This window comes from Monodelphis domestica, chromosome 3, assembly GCF_027887165.1.
Source record: "Monodelphis domestica isolate mMonDom1 chromosome 3, mMonDom1.pri, whole genome shotgun sequence".
Classification (NCBI taxonomy): Eukaryota; Metazoa; Chordata; class Mammalia; order Didelphimorphia; family Didelphidae; genus Monodelphis; species Monodelphis domestica.
The window spans coordinates 345,093,938-345,116,256 of record NC_077229.1 but is presented as its reverse complement, the minus strand read 5'-3'; the positions used below and the strand labels follow the sequence as shown (position 1 = coordinate 345,116,256).

The 22,319-nt window shown below is 37.4% G+C and overlaps 1 protein-coding gene and 1 long non-coding RNA gene across 3 annotated transcripts in view; one reads left to right on the top strand and one right to left on the bottom strand.

Annotated features, from left to right (window-relative positions):
- The window catches only part of BCL2 (BCL2 apoptosis regulator), a 227,662-nt gene that overhangs the window by 72,086 nt on the left and 133,257 nt on the right, over positions 1-22,319 (bottom strand). The window lies entirely within an intron of this gene.
- Positions 1-22,319, top strand: part of LOC103098027 (uncharacterized) — a 40,972-nt gene that overhangs the window by 5,355 nt on the left and 13,298 nt on the right. Inside the window, exon 2 of one of the 2 annotated variants that reach the window (XR_008917771.1) lies at positions 11,888-12,075. The exons of the other annotated variant lie outside the window; for it this stretch is intronic. This is a non-coding gene — a long non-coding RNA (uncharacterized LOC103098027). The remainder of the gene's footprint in view (positions 1-11,887; positions 12,076-22,319) is intronic. 2 annotated transcript variants of the gene reach the window in all.

The window sequence follows — 22,319 nt, the reverse complement described above, 5'->3', positions numbered from 1 at the left end:
TATAGTAAATTAAACTTGATTCTCCAGATGTCCTTTTCATTTTAATTCAACTATGAAGTGGAGGGAAAGTATGCAATTTTTGTGGGCCATGGTAATAAAATGTGATGAGGGTCTGTGAAAGTAACATAACCAATGGAATAATGTGATGAGGCAGATTCCTACTTTTAAGTTATCTCTGTTAATGCAATTCACTAACTGGAGAAGTCCTGTCCCTGGTTGAATCCCTTTCCTATCACTTCCTTGTTTCTGTCTCTTAGGAGGTTTTTAGTAGTCTGATGGAAGTCATAGAATCACATGATCAATGAATTTCAGTTCTGGAAGGGGACCTCAGCAGCCACCTAGATCAACCCTCACCTAACAGGAATCCTTACTATATCAGATATAGCTAGACCTCTCCAGTGGGATCGGTGGGCTATCCTAGTCTGCAGATATAAATCTCAGATCCATGTAAGGTAGATGAGAGGCTGCTCCAGCATTGCGCCTGGCCCCACTGTAAGGAGGTCTACCTTACCCTCATTGTACATATTTCGCACTCTCCTGGGTGCATTCTGTTAAGTTATGTGGCCTCCTCTTTCGAGTCTTCATTAAACATGCAAAATAAAAGGATTGATTGCCTCCCAAGGCAGCCAATTCAAGTTTTGGAAGTCTCAATTTATTGAGAAGCTTTCTTTACATCAATCCAAAGAGAACTTCTTGTAATTTCTACTTACAGCTTCCAGTTCTGCCCTCTGGGTCCTGGCAGAAAAGATAGAATACTATCTTCTACATGCCATGTTGGTTGTTAATTGATGTTAGTTAATATTAGTTAGTTGTTTAATATCTATTTGTTTATGATATTGAAATTATGAATCTTAAAAATCCACAGGAAGGTTTCAGGCTGGTTCAAAAGTGAAAAACTGATTCATTCAATCTAAGCCATGGGCATTTATTAAGTTACTACAATGGAGTGTCAGATACTGTATCAGTGCTAGGAACAGAAATACAGAGATGTAACAGTCCCTACCAACAAGGAGTTTACATTCTATAGGGAGAAACAGCATATACATATGTAAGTATACACCAAACATATGCAAAATAAACATAAGTGATCTTTAGAGGAGTAAGGGACTGGTGCTAAACAGGGAGAGGGGCACTTGAGTTGATCTTAGAAGGAAGCCGTAGATCCTAAGTGGCAGAGAGGGGAAACTTCTAAATCACATCTTAGAAGTAAGCATGGCTGAGCCTAGGGTGCATGGCTCTTTGTGATGTGTAGTCTAGCAAGTTTTCATCTAGGCTTTTAATGATTAAGAATGTGTCTAAGTTCACACTGTAAATCTGTGTTAGAACTGGGAACCAAATCAAGTCTCTGCTATTATAGCCCTTGGCCATGATACCTTTCTAGGAGATTTTGAAGCCAGTCAACCTTTCTGGTGATTGTATATGGATTGCACTAGTAAGCACAAGTATAAGTTGGTTGGGTTCAAAAGTGACACTGAAAAAGGACTCTAATCTGGCTGAATTTTCCTGGGATCCTCAAATACCTGGCAGGTGATTTAATAAGGAAGTCCCCAGGGCTTAAAAAGCTCAGAATTGCTGTTTGGAAATGTAAATAGCCCCAAATTATAACTGTGAAGAGGCAGAGACTGTAGAAGTTCTGGGCTAAAGTTCCAGGTCTTAGCTGCCCCTCCAATATGCCAGCCCTGTAATGCAGTATAAATGGTATGGAGTTATATATATATGTGGGGTTCCGAGAATAAAGATTTCCATTCCTATTACTGATTAGAGCACAATCTGAAGGAACCTGCCCAGGATTCTGAGAAAACTGAGCTGCAAACTTCCCAGACACAGTGCCAAGCAGAACGGCACCGTAGAGTTGTTTTAAAATGGGAAGGTTGAGAATCTCACAAACAAGTTTTTAGAATTTTCTCCAAACAGCTGCAGTTCACCTTTGAGGAGCCCCAGACTGACTTCGGGCCTGGTGGATGTTGCAACACCAAGTTTGAGGTCTCTATAGCCTGGTGCCAAGAATGGGCCCCATGGGGCAAAGAGAGAACAGTTGCTCTCCTTCCTAATAGGAGTAGAAAACAAAATTCCTCCCTCCCCTTTTGTTGTGAAATTGCCACTGTGTCTTTGAGTGGTGATTAAAACCCCAGCCATGTCAAATTTAAAGGGCAGGTTCCCAGGCATGGAGGGGAAGAAAACATGGTGGGGAGGGAAGGAAACTACAGCAAGTTTATGAAGGATTTGGGGATAGCAAAAGTCATGAGACTTGACGCAATGAAAAGAAATGGAAAAACATGAGCCCACAATTTAAAAAGTAATAAATAAGCTGCAATGCTACTCTTTCGCTCTGCACTCATGTCTGTTGACTTTTTATGCTCACTGACTTCTGTGACATTAAAGCGTAGCCTTCCTAAAGCAATCTGGGTTCAGGCTGTTTTCCCTTGGTCATCTTTTTTCTGATACAAAACAGTCTGTAGTGGAAAGTAGTGATGGAGTAAATCTATTAATTCATCAAGAATTGACCAAAATCCATTTCTGTTGTCTGATATTGGAGGTGCTTTGGGGAGCTGGGACAAATATAAGGTACTTACAACTCTGTTGGGAATAAAAGACATGCAAATGGAAAGCAAGAGTACTGAATTTTGTATATCTTTTGTCTAGACTTAAATTTGTGCATACTGTCTTTCCCAACAGAATGTAAGTTCCTTGAGGGAAGGAATTGTTTTATTTTTGTCCAAGTGCCTACCCAGTGTTTGCCACATAGTTGACAATAAAACTTGTTGAATGGCTGAGTATTGCTTTGTTCAAGTGATGAGTAGTATTCTCAAAATTGTGAAGGGATAGAGAACAAGGAGGGTTGAAGAGTAGTCAGAGAAAGAGAAGATGGACTGTGAAGGACAGATAGGATTTGGATATCAGTCTACATAGCAGCACTGCTAAAACTGGAAGAAAATCTCTATGCTAGCCATCTGCAGAAGATGGCTTGCCAGAGCTTATTTTAAAGCCCTTTGTAAAAAGAGTAAGATATATGAGAGTGTTTACAAGGCCACGACACACATTCTGAGCTCCTGTTACATACTGAGTAAAGATCTTTACTTTGGGAACACTCTCCAGCTCTGGTGTAGTGTGTGTATTTTCAATGACCTAAGCAGTCTTTTACATGAAAACCTCTTGTGACAGTAAGAGCAGTTTAAAACACTTGAGTTATTCATAGTTTATAGTTCTTTTCTCCTCCACCCTCTTATAGTTTTCCCATACTGTCTCAAGGTTTTAAGGGCAGGATGTTCCAATGGAGAAGAAATAAGGAGGCTGACTATAGAGACAGATGTGAATGAACTGAAGATGTAACCAAGATGATGACTAAGAATGAATAAAAGAGAGCCATATTCATGTGAGAATAATGTCAAGATCCTAAAGATTGGAAAGAGTTGGGAAAGTTGACAAATGTTAAGGACAATAAATAGGACCTATTTAGCTTTCTGAGGGGCACTGTTGTCTGTAGTGAAATGGATGTCATCATGACAGACAGAAGGCAGAACTATAATAAATGAAAATGACTTTTAGACTAGAAAGTATAGGAAAAAAAGTCTGAAAGAGAATTGATATAAATGAAGATTGCTTGACTTCAATACTTGACCAACTTCTAGAGCAGATTATTAAATGGATGGTTTGTAAGTACTCAGAAATGGAAGCAGTAATCAGGCATTAACAAGATACATAAGACTGCTAACTCAGATGAATGCCAGAGAAGGGAGCCCCTAGAATCAGGTAGAGACTTTCCTCAGTACTAAACACAATGCTTTTCATGTAATAAGAACTTAATAAATGTTGGTTAAGTGGAATTTAGTTGAATGGCAAACAATACCTTCAATATAGCAAAACATATGACAGACTCATTTCCTTGGCTAAGTGGAGATGGTGAGGTTTGTACTAGATCATAATTTAGTCAAGCATATTCAAGAGCTAGTTAATTACTTGACCCAAAGAAGTCATTAAACAATCAATGTTAGGGCCAGCTAGGTGGCTCAGTGGACTGAGAGCTAGCCCTAGAGATAGGAGGTACTGAGTTCAAATGTAGATTCAGATACTTCCTAGATATGTGACCCTGGGCAAGTCACAACCCCAATTGCTTAGCCCTTACCTCTTCTGTCTTGGAACTAAGACAGAAGGTAAGGGTTGTTGTTGTTGTTGTTGTTGTTGTTTTTAACCAATGTTAATGTGGAAAAAGGCCCCCAAATTCTATTCTTGTCCTCATTCTATTGACCATTCTTATGTGACTCAGATGATAGCACAGATGGCACACTTACCAAACTAGAAGATGATACAAAGCTAAGGGATGGCTAACATGTTAGATGACAGAATCAGGCTTCTAGAAGAGCTCTACAGATTAGAAGGATGAGCTAAATCCAATAAGATTATGTGTAATAGGTACAAATCAAAAGTTCTTTGAGTTAAAAAAAAACCCAATTACACAAATACAAAATGGGAAAAGCCTGACAGGACAATATTTTATGAAAGAAACGTGATACTTTCAACAAGCTGCAAACTCAGTATGAGTGTGGCATGGTAGCTTAAAAAAACTAGCATAAGTTTGAGCTTTATAACGTCTAAAACAAAGTTGATTCTATTGTTTTTTGCTGCAGGTTAGAATCTGAGATAACTACTCCTGATAATGTTCTTTCTCCAGACCTCATGTTTTGGTGGAATGTGACTGTACTTTCTGAATGACTGATTCTAATGATTTTATTAATGAGTACTCATTTAATTGTAACTCTTTTACTGCTACCCAAAAATGATGAAGTTAAAATTGTATTTCACTAGACTTGACATGTTTCTCATATACTCTGTATTAAAGAATTCCAGGCTCAAGTTAAATAAGTGTTTGCTAACCTAAAGTTAGATAATCAAGTATGGTTAATTATATTTTTACAAGATGAAATTAATCTTCTGCCATTATATCATCACTAGCCTTGCTGCTCTGGGCAAATCACTTAACAGCTCAGTATTCTAGGCAATTCTAAAAACTGCAAATTGTAGATAAGTCACCTCTCTGCAATAGGAAGGGAAGTTTTCTCACTTGGGAGTTCCTTATGCCAATAAAATCACAAGTCCAGACCCAAACCTTATTCTTTGGAAATGAAAAGATATATGGTATGTCTGAGCAATATTACCAATAACTACTTTTGTGCAAGGAAGGGCATTAAAAAATAAACAACAGTGCTGAAGATATAGCTAAGGGAGGGAAAGAGACGATTCCATAATATAGGAAGAATGAAGACAAGAGATTGTCTAAATGGCATACTGGTACCATAGGAAAGAAAACTTCGTCTGGAATCAGAGGACCTTGGTTCAAGTCCTATCTTTGATTTTTAATTCTCTGACCCCAGAAGTCTTTACCACTCAGTCTCAGCCTCCTCATTTGCAAAATTAGTAATTTGGAGTGGAAGTCCTCTGAATTTCCCTCAAACTCTGTTTCTATAATCCTATGAATAAAAGGTAGGCTTCCAATATGTTAGAAAGATCCTTTCTGGGATTCTTCTGGGAAAACCTGAATGCGAAATGTTATATGAGAAAGTATGGGACAGGTACAATTTGTATTAGGAGAGGGAATACCCACAACAACAAACTAAGGATCCACCAAAGTATTAATTCTTTCCTCCTTAGATGCTGAGCAAAAATGCTTATCATATATTCTAATGACACTGGAATAGTTCAAATGAAAATTATACATGTTTTATAATGTGAGAGTGAAAGTCTATAATTGAAAGTTCTTTGAGTCAGCTACTAGCTCCTTATACAAAATGTAGAACTCAAGGAGAAAAGACTATGGAAAAATAGATTGGTATAATTAGAAATTTTTGTTTCTAAATAAAAATATCAGAAGACTCTTTATGCACTGTGGATCTCTTTTTTAAAAATAATATTTGATTTTTCTCCAATTACAGGTAAAATATTTTAACATTCATTTTTTAAAAATTGAGTCCCAAATTATTTCCTCCTTCCCACCTTCTCTCCCTACCCCCACCTCTCCTCCTTCTCTGAGACAGTAAGCTTTGCACTAAGAATTTCAAACTAAAAAGGTCCTCATTCATTTTCCAGAAGGCCCACTTCGGTGGTACTTGCATCCATGGAGAAGTCACAACAGAGGATTTTTTCCCCTTTTATGACTGCTTCTCAGTGATTATTCTATTCACCAGAGATGGTGGGACATTGTTGAAAGTATAACACCGAATCTAGAGACAAAGAGCTTGGTTTCAGATCCTGCCTGTGATACTTGACCAATGTAAACCTGGAAAAGTCATGTGAACTCTTCCAGCCACAATTTTCTCATCTGCAAAAAAGAAGGGGTTCTAGCTCTAACATTATTTTTAGCTCTAAAATGATGCACTCCTACCACATTCTCCACAGTAACTATTGTAAACCTTTATTCACTTACTCAAGTCCCCCTCACTCAGCAAATGACTTTCCCTCCTAATTTATTGAGATGACCTAGGAATCTGATTGGAGCTCCAACTTCTCTCCTTCAAACTTCATAACATCTTAGAATTTTTAACCATTCTTCCCTCCTCAGATCTTACATTTCTCATGTGTTCTCACTTTCCTTTCCATTTCAAAAGCTACCATAATCATTTGGTAATTCTGATAATTCAACCTGAATTCAACTTGAAGTCTAAATTCCTTAGCCTAGTACTCAATGCAACACCACCTACCCCATCTCAATCTGGTTTCAACCTATTTTTTCAGTCTTATCTCATGAAAAATCTTTCCCCACACCTTGCACTTCAAGCAAAGTAGATGACTTACAATTTTTGGTATATGTGTTTTACTTTTTGCCTCAATATTTCTGTGCATGCCATTTCTATACTCAGAATATTTGCTCTTCCATTTTAACTTATTGAAATAACAAAATCTGATATTTATATATTGCTTGAAAGTTTACAAAACATTGTATATGTATTATCTCTTTTGCCATTATTCATCATTCAAAGACCAGCTGAACATTCTCCTCTCTCACAAATTAATGACTTTTCCTATGCACTTGTTTTATCATTTATTTTGTATTCCACTTCTGTACCTTTTCTGTTTCTCCTATAAAATTATATATACATGTCTGATGAGGAGAGATTAAGTCTAAGTCTACTTCTTCTTTGTGCCCCAGGACCCCCTAATCCCCATACACACACATTTTAAGCAATTAATAAATATCCACATTTACTAAATAATGAACTGGATTATTTTAAGGAGACGGTCAGGCCTTATAAAAGTTTACACATATACTCTGTTGAATTAGAAAACCCTTAAAGTAGCCTATGGGTCTGATCTACTGCTATGAGCCAGGCCACTTTAATTTCTGGGCATACAGGTCTTGCAGTGGGTGATCTGGCAGCATACACTATTATAGACAGAAGTATCATCTAAATTCTCTTTTTCCTATTATAGTTCCAGAAAAACAATACACCAAAGGACAATCTAGTTTACAAATGGGCTAGCCGCAGATCCACAAGCTCAGAAAACCTAATGGAAACTTTTCATGATGAAGGCTATTTTATTCATTTTGATCCAAAGGGTTTTTATGTTTTTAGAAAATAAATATTAATACTGAGAAGGTTCTTTGTTTCATTTTTTGCCATCGTAGCTGATGATCGAAAGCTTTAAATGAAAAGCTTTCAAAGCAATCAAGTGCAAAAGAAAAAAAGAAAGAAAGAAAGAGAGACAGCTCATTTTTTCCTCTGCAGTCAGAAATGAAAAGGTTTTTTGCCTTGCTTGGCTAGAGGGTTACTGATTCATAGGACGCCAGCATGAGAGTCCTACTCAGTTTGACTTGGAAATGAAAGATCTCATCCAGCCAAAATTACCCAGCCACATAACTACAGGCCCAAACACATCCTGCAGACCTCTTCTTTTCTATTTTGGGTTGGGACATAGAGTTGGCTGAAACCACTATAAAGGTCAGGTAACTAAGAGTTCCAAACTAGTCTATGGGAGGCAACCAGGCTCAGCATTTTACAATATCCCAGAAACCTAGAGGTCAAGAGTTTTAAGGCTAATCAGGTCATACCACTTTGTATTTTGCTGTACTCATCTGTCAATGGTGTAGGGGTGAGGGGAATTCTTTCAGTCGTTCTTTGTACAATAAATGGAGGAATAACTGATTAGAAAAGTTTTGAAAACCCTGCTAAATTCAGTGCTATAAATAAATTCCTCAGAGTTCTTAATTTTGTAGCAACAGTCCAATAATTCTTCTTTCCTCCATGTGCTCTATTGCTTAGGACCAACACAAAGGTTATACAATTCACCATCATATTGGCACTTTATAGCCCTTGTGGCTGTGGCTGGAAGCGCCACCCTTATCCACCATATACACCTGCCTCTTTTCTATTTCTCTTTTTGCTGTTTTTTTTCCCTTCCTCTTCTTCCCATCCTCTTTAATTCTCTTTCCTTTTGTTGTCTCCCCCACCCTGTTCCTTTGCCTGTGCTCAAGGGCTATCAATGGCATCCCCGCTAGTAACCCTCATAGATAAAGAGGCTGCTGACCTCTACACCATATTATAGGAAGAAATAGATTACAAGGCCTAATGAAGTCCCTAAATTGTTATGGTTTTGTCTTATTGGTCTCAAATTTAGGAAATGGTTAATGCCCATCAGCTGGCTGACACAAGAGACCTTACCCAACCATCTAAGGTGTGAGAAGGTGTGGCTATAAATGTCATAAGGCATTACTGCCTCAGTTTCACAAAATGTCTTGGGAAAACCATAGGCAAAATATCACTAAGGTCTATATTAGTCTGAAGAGGTATATGTTGGTGGGTGCACAGTGACTGCAGCGTCTCTTTCCATTTAAGCCACTGAAAATAAGGTGACTGTGAGAACACATATTTCAGTGAGAGTCATGCTATAAAACAGATTGTAAAACTGGTTTTGTAGGTTAATTTTAAAGACAAGTTCTTTAATATTATTTTACGCACATACATATCCACCCCCAACACCCAGTAAAATGCTGCTAGAGCATATTCTAGCATTCCAGTGGATCTATGATCTCAAGGATGTGAGGATTACCTCCAACAATTGCAACCCATTTCAATCCATCCAGCCCTTTCCATTCTGTGTCATTCTCATCCAGTGTCTCTCCATGAATTTGCTGCATGGGATCCCTACAACAAGCTAGGGATAATATTATATTGATATTTCAGGGGTGTCAAGAGTATGCATAGAAATGTGGGCCATCTTGTTTTCCTAGTCATGGAATTTCTCCATGTCTTAATCCCAATAAATCTGATATTTCTCTGATGGCATTACTCATATCAATTTCATTATGAGAAGTTAAATTCACTGTTGCTGACCATGGCCAAACCACAAATCCCACTTGTTCAAGGTCAGGAACAATTTATTTCAGGCTAGCCATAGAGCATTTGGAACTTATTTAATTTGCTAATCATTCTCTTGGTTGCTCTGAAAGGCAGCATGGCATGATGGATAGTAAATTCAGAAGTTAAGATGCTTTGGGTTCAAGTCTAGTCTCTGATATATCCTGCTTGCGTGATTCTAGGCAAGTTATTTAACTTCCTTGTGTTTTAGGCAACTCGGTAAGACCATAACTTACAGAGAAGATGGAGACATGTATTGGTAAATAGAGTTTCCTTGCCCAGGCATTCCTTATCCTGATAAAATCATAGTCCCCAACCTATTCCTATTCTCTCTGTCTCTCTGTCTCTTTGTCTCTGTCTCTGTCTCTTTCTGTCTGTCTGTCTCTCTCTCTCCCTGTCTTTCTCTCCTTCTCTCTCCCTGTCTTTCTTATATAGATGCTGTGTCACTATAGTAAAGAATCACTGAATGCCTCATGTAAACCTTAAATTCCTTAGACTTATAAATGTTGGAAATTTCACCATTGGGATATTTCATACTTGGAAAATTTCTTACTGATAGTCTATTGGAATGGGAACCCCATTGGCATGGGAGGTTCCTTCTTTTCCCTTCTAAAGTAAAGATTACTTTAGGACAGAAACCTTTTGCTGAACAATGGAAAGGACTTTGACCTATGCTTAAGCATAGAACAGGAATTTCTTTGAATCATGATTGATTTTAGACTTGATACAATGGAGATACTTGGAATAAATCTCCACCCTACTCAGTCCTAACAGGATTGAGGAAGGGCTGCAGCCTAGATCAAAGATTTAATCATTTGAAAATATGACCTTCAACAGACATGTGCAAAAGCCAGAAACCTCTGGGCCATCCTGGGTTAAGCTAGAGCCTCCATTGGCACAGGGAAATTGATGATTGGTAGATGGGAGAACTGAGAGGAGGAACTTGGATGGTTTCCTTAAAGATAGGAGGGTCTGGAGACTTGAGGTGGTTGAGGAGTTTGGTCGGGGTGATTGCGGTGGACTCGGAGAAGCTTGCGCTGAAGGAAGCTGAAGGTGGGGGCCTCTGAGACTGTTTCTCCATTTTGGTCACGTGAGTGATAGGGACTGATCTCTTTTCTTTGCCCCAGCTATCTAAGGGCTTGGGCCTTTTGGCCCAGCCTAAACAGAAGGGGTATTTAAGCCCTATTCCCTTCTCTCCCTTTTTCTTTTTCTTTATCTCTAATTCCTTTCTTGCTCCTATTGTAATTAAACTCCAAAAAAGGCTGACGGCTGACTTGAGTTTTTCATTTAGGAATTACATAGCTGAATTCCTTGGCGACCTTAAATTAATATATATCAGTCTTTTAAAGTGATTCCCTTGTAACACTCAGGAAAAGTTTTTGGTCTTATCTCTGAAATTGGTTTAAATCTCTAGAATAGTCCCTCTTGCACAGGCAGATAACAGTGACATTGAAGGGAAGGTTTAAGGGAAGAAGGGCATACTGGAGGTCTTCTGGGTAGAGTAAAACAAAGTATATGTGTATGGGGAAAGAGAATGGGAAAAGGCAGCCTTAGGAATATAATCTTCTAAATTCTGCTCCCTTTCCCCACTTTTCCCTTGTCTACAGCTTAAGGTTAAAGATAGGGAAGGGCAAAGGCAAGTATATTATAGTGCATCTACCTTTAGTTGTCTGTTGCCTGTTAAAGATAAGGACTAAGACCTTTGATCCACCAAGAGTCTAGAGGGATGGGGATAAGGACACATTAGATACAAAGCAACTTCACTTTGGCCCTGGCCCTTACAATAGCTGCCCAGGTTGAAGAGGGAAGAAGAAAAGAGCCATATTGTCTCAAAGGAGGATCTGATTGAATATGGGATTGGGAACTGCTTAGGTGACAGAGATCCTGCTCTCTTCACTTAAGACATCTATTATAGATAGAGCAAAAGAGTTGTAGATAGGTTACCATGTCTCCCCTTGCCTGTCTGCCACTTATTTGTGATGGGCTACAGTGAGAATATTAGAAGAGATTAAAAAAGCAGATTCACTTTGCAAAGGATTGCTGAATTCAACATAGTAGGGACCAATGGCAGGATAATCGTTCTTCTGGAAATTCATTTCTCACCAAGCTAGAGCCTACATCTCTCTAATGCTTGTGTGGTCCTAGATACCAGCCATATTTGGAGGAAGCAAGGCAACGGTGCCAGTTTTTTCTACCTACCAGTGAAGTGTTGGTGTTAGTGCTATGAGCTGCCATCAAGTGGAGCTCAATAGGGCAATACTATAGGAGTACAATTTTCCTTGCTAAAATAAATTACCCAGTCTAATATATACAAGAGATATGAAGAAAGAACAGAGCAAAAGAACAGTCTAAGCAGATGTTTACTATTTAAACTCTGTGTATCACTAATGTCCATATAAAGAATACAGTTCTTTAAACATTTTTTTTTACCCCACACAGAATGACAAGGGTATTATCTCCATTTTGTCTTAATTCCTATTGCACATTTCATCTTTGCCTCAAAATTGGTAATTTAATTACATGTTTCTCTTCTCTGACAGGTGTAGACTCCTTGTCTCCTTAGGAAGACTGGAAGCTTTTGGAAGGCAAAGATTCTGAACTAGATAATTCTGGGACTGGAAGGGACCTCAGAGGTCATCTGGTCCATTAAGCCCCTTTATTGTTATAGATGAAAAGAAAAAACAGAGATATAGAGGGCAGAAGCAACTTGCCCAAGGTCACACTGTTGGTAAGTCATGGATGGAAACTAGAGACCAGAGTGCCTGGTTCTCACTTCTCCCAGGTCAAGGGATGCTTCCTCCTTCCTGTATGACCTCTCATATTTATCTCACTTCTTTTTCTTTTGTATGCATTACCCAGCCAGCCTGGTATGTCCCCTGAATGAAACTTGTTGGATGGCTGATTGATCAAAAGGGCTTTAAACTATGAACTTGAACTTCAGTGAAACACCTTTTTTATTCACCTTTGTACTATATTACTAGCTAGGTAGTAGATAGATCACCAGGCTTAGATTCAGGAAGAGCTGAGTTCAAATTTGGTCTTAGCTACTTAATTGCTCTTTGATCCCAAGTAAAACACCTGTTTGCCTCAGTTTCCTCATCTGTAAGAGGAGCTGGAATAGTAAATGGCAAACCACTATAGTATCTTTGTCAAGAAAACCCCAAATGGAGTTACAAAGAGTTGGACATAACTGAAACAACTGAATGACAACAATAACAACAAGAAGCTGAAATAGATGCTCTCTCAAAAATTCAGTTTCAGTGATTACAGCCCAGGGAGTGGCAATTCACTGTTCCAGAAAGCTGAATTCTGATTTCACTTGTAATCCATATAAGCAAAAAGCACATAGGTGTGGCCTCCAGTCAATGCTTAAATGCTCAAACTGACATGCAACCCTTCCCATTTGAGATTTATGTTGTTTTCATTAACCAGGAAGCAAGTAATACATCTCTTCAGATAATTACTTGTTTTCCAGAGAAGGAATGAAATCTGCCTCTTTGCTCTTGTTTCTTTACACTTGAGAAGGTAACGCGAGATATGAAAGTACAACAAAATGCTTAAAAGTTTTTGTCCAGTAGCACTTTTGTTTGCAAGATTAGACAATGGGAGGCAGTGTCATGCAGGGGCTTTGGTGTCAGAGAACTGTCTAGATCTCAGTTTCCTCATTTGTAAAACAAGCCCTGAGGTCTCTTCCAAAAATATCAAATGTCACATGCTATGTATTTTGTTTTTCCTTAGTTTGCTCTTTAAAAAGTGTTTAATATTATTCTTTTACTTCTTCTACTAATACAGAAAATCAGATTAAGCAATGCATTAATAATTTGCTAGGTGCATAAGTGTCCAGAATGGTGCTATGAGTGATGAGAGGATACCAAGAAGTATAAGACAAAGTTCTTTTCTTTCAGAAATTTGAGATCTTACTAGGAAGACTAGACAATGATATATGCATGAAAGAACTATAGAATGTGCATTTATAATTAAGTGATAAATTGTGCAATAATAATAATTTACATTTTAATTATTTTACAGAGAACTTTGTAAGCATTGCCTCATTTGATCTTTATAGCAATACTATTAAGTAGAATGTACTTATTAGACAGTAAGGTGGTATAGTGGATAGTGTCTTGGGCCTGAAGTCAGGAAGATCTGGATTCACATCTGGCCTCAGATCCTTACTAGCTGTGTGACCCTGAACAATTCACTTTACCCTGTTTGTCTCAGTTTCCTCATCTGTCAAATGAGTTAGAGAAGGAAATGGCAAACCACTCCAATATCTTTGCCAAGGAAACCCCAAATGGAGTCATGAAGAGTCAGACATAACTAAACAACTAGTTCTTAACCTTATTTTTACAGGAAGCTGAAGCTGAGGTTCAGTGGCTTGCTTGTGGTCCTACAGCTAGTAAGTGGCAGAGCTGGGACTTGAACTAGTATCTAACTTAAGTTCCAGGTCCATTCTCATTATATCACTGATAGTCCAGAAGTCTACTACTTTGGGCATGGAAGTGATGGTCTACTTGCCTCTCTTTAATAGCTACACCATTTTAAAAGGGAAAGGGGAGAAAATAAGCTGGGCTGGAGTTGCTGGTAAAGACTTTCTGGAAGAAGTAGGATTTGTGCTGCACCTTGAGGAAAGTGTAGTTTTCATAGGGAAAGTATAAGCAAAATCTCATCAAAGTGAGAAAGGAGGCTGACATGTCAGGGTAGTATGGAGACTACTCCAATTAGAGAGAAGGGCATGCAAATAGTAATAATGGGAGTGTGGTGCCAGGCACTGTGCTGAGCTAAATACAAATATTATCTCATCCTTATAACAACCCAGAGAGGTGGATGCTTTTATTATTTCCATTTTACAGCTGAGGAAATTTGAGGCAAACAGAAGTGATTTGCCCAATGTCACACAGCTAGTAAATGTCTGAGGCTGGTTTTGAACTCAGGTTTTTTTTATTCCAGGTCCAGTGCTCTACAACAATCAATATGTGATTATAAAAAACCTTGAACCTCAGACAGAGGTGTATGGACTTGATCCAAGTAGGAGCCAGATGAACAAAGGGTGTCATGTATCAAAAGCAAATTTTTATAATGATTAATCTGATAGTAATGTTCAGATTTGCAAGGAAACCTTGCTCCAACCACTCTACTGCACAGAAAGAAAGCTCTTCTAATCAGGGGAAGTTCAAAGAGCTAATGTAGATGGTTCTTGTATTTGGTGAGGGAGAAAGGGTATTCAGACAAGTGGGAAGTGGGGATGTCAGCTGTTAAGCAAATAGCAAGAATACAGAGGGTAGTATTGTAAATGGAAGGAAGGGGAAAATTCAGGAGTCAGTAAAACTGAAATACAGGATAAAGCAGGCCAAGTGTTACTAGTAAGAAGTTTGTTTTTGGTTTTGTTTTTTCCAATTTGGATTTTGGCTGTCAATACAGGAGAATCAGACATGACCAGAGACTTGAGTGGGTCTAATTCATAATAAGCAGAAGAGAATATGGAAGAGTCTGTCTCTGGATCATAATGGCAGTCTTCATGAATTGTGCCCAAATGGGTTCTTAGAGTCCTTCAGACATGTCTTATTTTACTGTAATCAATTACAATAGCTTCAGTAAAAAACAAAATGAAGCATCTACTTGGTCCCCACTGTATGCAAACTACTATATTAATAATGTGCTGGACAGAAAAGAAATAGAAAGCATGGTGTTTGCCTTCTGACCTTTAGAATTACAATGTAGGTAGAGGGACATAATATGCATGTCTAAACAAACTTAAAGAGTCCATCAAAAGCATTGTTAAAACACAGTGTATATAGATTGATTATATGAGTACTGTGGGGACACCAACAAAGCTGGATAATGTAAACCAGGGAGGACTTCCTGGAGGAAGTCTTTCACTAAGTCATTTTAGTCTCCCTAAACCTGTTTCCATTTCAACCTGGTGAGAATCATGCATGATAACAGATCTAACACTTTCAAAAGGAACATATTTGCAGGAAGAAATATAAAATACCACAAATCCCTCTGCTATGGCCAAAGGGTCATTTGATACAGCAGTCTCTGCTGATCATTTATGTAATCAATCCATGAAAATAACAAACAAGGACTATTTTTGACTCAGTTCATGTGCAGTACAGTATAAACATTGACTTGACCAGAAGGCTCAACCAATAAATGATCACTTGCCCAATGCTAACATAGTTCTTGATTTTATCTGTCTGTGCCTGAGCATGTTTTCTATTTATAGAGGATTGGCTGACTTCTTCGGAGACCAGTATTTTCTGCTTGATTATTTCATTCAATCTACATTTCAGCAGATTTATATTCATTGTCATAAGCATCCAATGACTGCCTAGTACTCAACAGACTCTTACACATTTCCATGTTTTCAGCTATCTTTCTGTTCTATAGATTTTACTGGCAGTCCTTAATTTACAATTAAGATAGGTTTGCTGAAAATTCCACAGAATATTTAGCATTTTCACCCCCTATAAGCCATTTCCCCATTAAACCAAAGATTCTTTGTGGTATCTGCTCTTAGCACGTGGCCTGACCATTCCTGTCCCTACATATTAATCATGTATGATTTTCCTAACTTCTTCCCTACAATTTCCTTTTATGGCTGCCACAAACTATACTGGATCTGTTATTTTTAAACTCCTGGGGTGTTTTTCTTTTTCACTCAACTGATTTACCAAAGCCTAGTCATGGATACATAAAATATGCTTTCTGCTTATTTTTCCACATAGTTATTTTAGATCTCTGAGGCACAGCAGCCTCCAGTCTTGGTCATCACTAGTTGCAGCTCTTACAGGTGAAAATATTAGATAATAAGATAGTCATAGCAAGAGGAAAAAAACTCCAAAGAGAGCTTTCTTTTCTGCACTGAAATGGAGGGCCTGAAGCCAAGGAGTACATAAATGAGTAAATTAGCTTAATATTCTATTAGGGCCCAATGGAAGTCAAAATTTGGTAATATGCTTTAAATCCTGAAAGACACTAAAGAAGAAGGAAGAAAAAATTCAATTCAACTCTCTTTTTAGGTCGGTGAAAGATATTAAAAAACCATATCCTCCACGCTAAGAAACACACACACACACATATATCTGTACAAAGATTTTCTTTCTCGCACATACCAGCATAAACTTGGGAAAGTCACAAGTCAATTGATTCAATTCAATAACATATATCTATTAAGTTCCTAAAATGTATGAGATGCTAGACTAAACAGGAGGGAGATAAAGATGAAATAGACACACTCCTTATTCCAATGCTTAGTCTGGTATACAGTAGGTGCTTAATTAATGCTTATTCACTTGAGCTCACTTTCTCAAGTGTAAAAGAATAATATGGAGCAGAGGCAAGGTTTCTAATCTTTTTGGTCTCATGGACTCTGTTGACAGTCTGGTGATATCTTTTTAGAATGCTGTTTTTAAAATGCACACAATAAAGTGGATTTGGGATCCACTTTAGAATCCAAAACATTACATAAAAATGGAGTTACATATATACCCATGTTCACAAACACAAACAAGTCTCTGTATTATAGTGGACGGGACAGACTTGAAGCAGTTCCTTATCTGGACCTTCCTTTCATCATTTGTAAAATGAAAGGCTTGGATTGGATGGTTTCTAAGGTCCCTTCAACCTCTCACATTAGGTGATCCTGCAAATTCACTGCTACTTCAAAATAAGCTCCCTTTTCCCCCTCTTCCACTTTATTTTTCAAGAATGAATAAATGGTCACAGGGTTCATTTTTTAAGAGCAACTCAGCTTTGTACCTCCTTGGTGCACATTCTGCCTTTGGCCAGTATATTAGCTATCAGATGTCAAGGTCAAGAAAAGCATAACCAGCTATAAAATTCTCTGAACCATCCCTGAAGTTCCCAATCTACCATGTTGAAAACATTGAGAATGAGCAACACAGAAATCCAGAGTTTGTGAGGCAACTGTGCTTTCTCTCCAGGAATTAATCCTCATGGTGCTATTGCCATCATTTTGATTTTGGATTGGCTTCTTAGTCTACATGTGCCTCAGTCTCCCTATCTTTCAAAGAGGATACTGACACCTGTTTGAGACATGTCCAATAAGCCTGAGATGATAGCTTTGATTGCATTTTTTTAAATTTTGGGACATGTTGTGTCCAGCCTGTTGTCCTGAAGCAAAGCATTAAATGAAATCCAGACAATACCTAAAAATAGTTCAGTAGTAAAAAGTATAAAAAATGACATTAAAATTTCAGATATGCATTTCCGAACATAAGTGTGCTTTGTTCTTTGTCTCAGAAAAATAAACATTATATACCTCTTATCTGAATTGGATCCAGCAGGGATTACTTGGAACAGCTTATAAGAAGGTATATTCTATATAGGCCCACTTAACATAGGCTTGGCTTTCACACTTTAAAGCATAAACAGGATCAAAGGAGGTTGGGGAATTTTTCATATGTTTTTATAAAGATGTGATCAAGTCTCAGACCCAACATGATTATTCTAATTCTTAAAACTATATGTTAATAATAAAAATAGCAGAACTAAAATGGACAGTGTAAGAAAGCAAAACATTAGGCAATAATGTTTTGTTTACAGGGAGAAGTCTTCTATAATGTGAATTCTGTAAACTTCTCTGTTGTAATAGTAAAACAGATTTGTCAAAAGAAATGAAATTATTAGAGCCATATGCCTCCCTTTTCTTACCTTCCCCCAATGCCTGAAGACAAAAGAATAGCTGGTTTAAATCTTGGTCATTTCATGCTAGTATTTTTCAAAGGATAATTGCTAATCAACAAGATCAGTGGAAACCTGTTTACGTAGCAAGTTTAAAAATTAAAATGCTGTTAGTTATAAAGCTTTTGCTTGTCCCATATTGGCCTGTCAACCTGATCCAAATAAGGAAAAATCTGACCAGTGAAAGAAAAAGCAGGATTTGGGACATAGCCAGTGTTTGAATCTTTCCCATTCTGTAGCATTTATAATCACAGAAGCATCACGCATTGCCTCTTGGAATCCAAGAAAATAAAGTTACCCTTTGCCTCCAGGAGATAATATCATTTTTGAATAATTATAGTATAATCATTATAATACTTAACATTAACATAATGCCCTGTAAAGTGTTTATACACATACACATCTATTCACATAGATATATTATATCATTTGATGCTCACAATAACCTAGTGAAGTAGGTGCTACTGTCAATCCCACTTTACAGGATGCAGAAACAAAGGCTAAGAAAGGTTAAATGATACCCAGGATCATCTAGCTAGTAAGTACTTAAAGCAGGACTCAAAGCCAGGTGTTCCTGATGCTAGGTCTTATTTCTCTCCACCACATTGTGCTATATTAATACCATCTCATCCAGGAAAAATTCTTGTTGCTTTCAATCACCAGCTATGCTACTATCAAATTTTATTGACCAGAAACCCAAGAAACTTTTTTTCAATCAGTCAATAAACATTCATTAAGGGTTTACTATGCAGTGGGCATTGTGCTAGGTCCTGAGGATAGAAAGACAAACCTGAAAGAGTTTTTGCCTTCTAGGAACCTAAAATCTAGTTATGAGAGTCATGTTTGTATATACAAGTTTCTATGAAATAGAAATAAAATGGAAAAGAAAAAATGGGGTGCAATTATAACTGTAGAGGGGTGTGTCAAGAGAGGCTTCATGTAGAAGGTAGTGTTGGAGTTGCGGCTTGAGGCTGGAAATTCTAAGAGGCAGAGATATGGAGGAAATGCATTGTAGACAGGAGAAGCAGCCTGTGCAAGGTTAAAGAGAAGAGAGTTTGGGAGTACTGGCATGCCATGCAAGGAAGAGTAAGAAGAACACTTTGTATTGCTAATATAGAAATGAGAGGCATTCACAATTAAGTCCCTGGGACATCAGGTAAGCCATTAAGAAAGAATGCATTATATTTAGTTAATTTTGTTAAGTGTATTATATATTTTTGGAAAATGATAATCAAGATTTGCGGTTTTATCAGTTGATCAGAATGTCTAGTTAACTAGCTGTGTGACTTTGGGCAGGACACAACCTAAAAGTAGAAGTGTACCTCATTGGATTTAACCTTATTTTTCCACATTGCTTATCTCAAGATAGAGAGCCAAGTATTGGAACAGGATCAAAGTGGGAGCTCTTCTTGAGCAGAGGCTGAATTATTTGCAAATTTCAGGAAGAGCAGTTTATCTGCTATTTCCCATGGGGTAGGCTTTCATAGTGGTTTAGTTGATCAATATCTATTCAAAAAGAAGGAACTGTGTGTTCCAATGAACGGAACAAAGCTGCCTGGTTTTCATTTCTTCAAGTTGTTAAAAGTGATTAATCATTCAGTCAGTATTATTAAGAGCCTAATATTCTGAGTGTTATAGAGATCAAGAAGAAGCTGAAACAATCCTTGTCCTAAAGGAGCCTACATTTTATCAACAACAAGAAAAGTCCCAAACCCAATAAACAACAATAAACCAATAAACAAACAAAAGCAATAAACAAACAACTTTGTTAAATTTATTTTATTTTTACATGTATTAAGTCTTACTTGTAGTAGTAAATAGCTAAATGGCTAAGTGCATTGAGTGTTGGACCTGGAATCAGGAAGACCTGAGTTCAAATTCTGTTTCAGACATTTACTAGCTCTGCCTGGGCAAGTCATTTAACATTTGTCTGCTCCAGATCCACAAAATGGGAATTTATCTATAAAATGAGGATAATCCTACTTGGCCAGGTTGTTGTGAGAGTAAAATGAGATATTTGTAAAGTACTGTGCAGGACTTAAACTGCTTTATAAATGCCAGCTATAAGGGCAACTAGGTGGTTCAGTGGATAGAGAGTCAGGCCTAGAGACAGGAAGTCCTGGTTCAAATCCAGACTCAGTGACTTCCTAGCTGTGTGACCCTGGGCAAGTCATTTAATCCCTATTGCCTAACCCTTACTGCTCTTCTGATTTGGAACCAATATTTTGTAATGATTCTAAGGCAGAAGAGAAGGGTTAAAATGCTACCTGTTATTGTTATTGTTATTATTATTATTGTTATTACAGTACATAGAAGCCTACTAAATTGTGGCTAAAAAGCATAACTTCTCAAAGCTGAAAAGTATGACAAAAATATATAATAGAGAATCAAAGAATTATCAGAAGTTAGAAGATACCTCAATGACTTAAATATAAAGAAGGAAACTATAAGTAAATTAGGTGAACATAGAATAGTATACCTGTCAGATCCATGAGAAAGGAAAGAATTTAAGACCAAGCAAGAGATAGAAAATATAATAAAATGTAAAATTAAATTTGATTACATTAAATTAAAAAGGTTTTGTACAAACAAAACCAATGCAGCCAAAATTAGAAGGGAAGCAACAAATTGGGGGAAAATCTTTATAACAAAAACCTCTGAGAAAGGTCCAATTTCTCAAATTTATAAGGAGATAAATCAATTGTACAAAAAATCAAGCCATTCCCCAATTGATAAATGGACAAGGGACATGAATAGGCAATTTTCACATAAAGAAATCAAAACTATCAATAAGCACATGAAAAAGTGTTCTAAATCTCTTATAATTAGAGAAATGCAAATCAAAACAACTCTGAAGTACCACCTCACACCTAGCAGGTTGGCTAATATGACAGCAAAGGAAAGTAATAAATGTTGGAGGGGATGTAGCAAAATTGGGTGTTGTGAATTGGTCCAATCATTCCGGAGGGCAATTTGGAATTATGCCCAAAGGGTTTTAAAAGATTGCCTGCCCTTTGATCCAGTCATACCACTGCTGGGTTTGTACCTCAAAGAGATAATAAGGGAAAAGACTTGAACAAAAATATTTATAGCTGTGCTCTTTTTGGTGGCAAAAAAAAAATTGGAAAATGAGGGGGATGCCCTTTGATTGGGGAATGGCTGAACAAATTGTGGTATCTGTTAATGATGGAATACTATTATGCTAAAAGGAATAATTAACTGGAGGAATTCCATGTGAACTGGAATGACCCCCAGGAATTGATGCAGAGTAAAAAGAGTAGAACCAAGAGAACCTTATACAGAGATAGATACACTGTGGCACAATAGAATGTAATGGGTTTCTCTACTAGCAGCAATGCAATGATCCAGGACAATTCTGAGGGACTTATGAGAAAGAACACTATCCACATCCAGAGAAAGAACTGTGGGAGTAGAAACACAAAAGAAAAACATTTGCTTGATCACATGGTTCAATGGGGACATGATTGAGGATGTAGACTCTAAACGATCACTCAGTTGCAAATATTAATAATATGGAAATAGGTCTTGATCAATGACACATGTAAAAGCCAGTAGAATTGCTTGTTGACTATGGGAGGGGGGAATAGAGGCAAGGGAAAGAACATGAATCATGTAACCACGGAAAAATAGTCTAAATTAATTAAGTTAATTAATTCATTTTTTAAAAAAAGAAGATGCCTCAGAGAACATCTAACCTGAACAAGAAAACAATACAAATCTGTTAAGTGGATGACCAGCTTTAATTTGATGACCTCCAGGGAGGGAGTCCATTCTTTTCTAGGACTGTTCTTATTGTAAGTTTTCTCATACTAGATGCCCAAATTTGCTTCTTTGTTACTTGTGCCCATTTCTTTTGGTTCTGTTCTTTGGGGCCAAGAAGAATAAGTCTAATCCATCTTCTTTAGAGAAATCTTTCAAATATTTAAAAACAGTTCTCACATTCCTCCTATCCACCAAAGTGTCCTCAAGGCTAAATATCCTGGTTCCTTCATGGCATTATATCAATTTTTTTTTTATCATCCTGGTCACTCTCCTATGGGCATCATGTAGTTTTCCAGATATGATTCCTACAACTGATTACAATACTCACATAATACTCATATATAGTCTAACCAGGTATAAGTACATCAGCATCATCATTGTTTGAAACTATTCTGACTGGGACTATTACAAGGTTATACTATATAACCTTAAGTGGACCCTCACTGTTGTCAGACAATCCTTCTACATCTCCCTAATTAA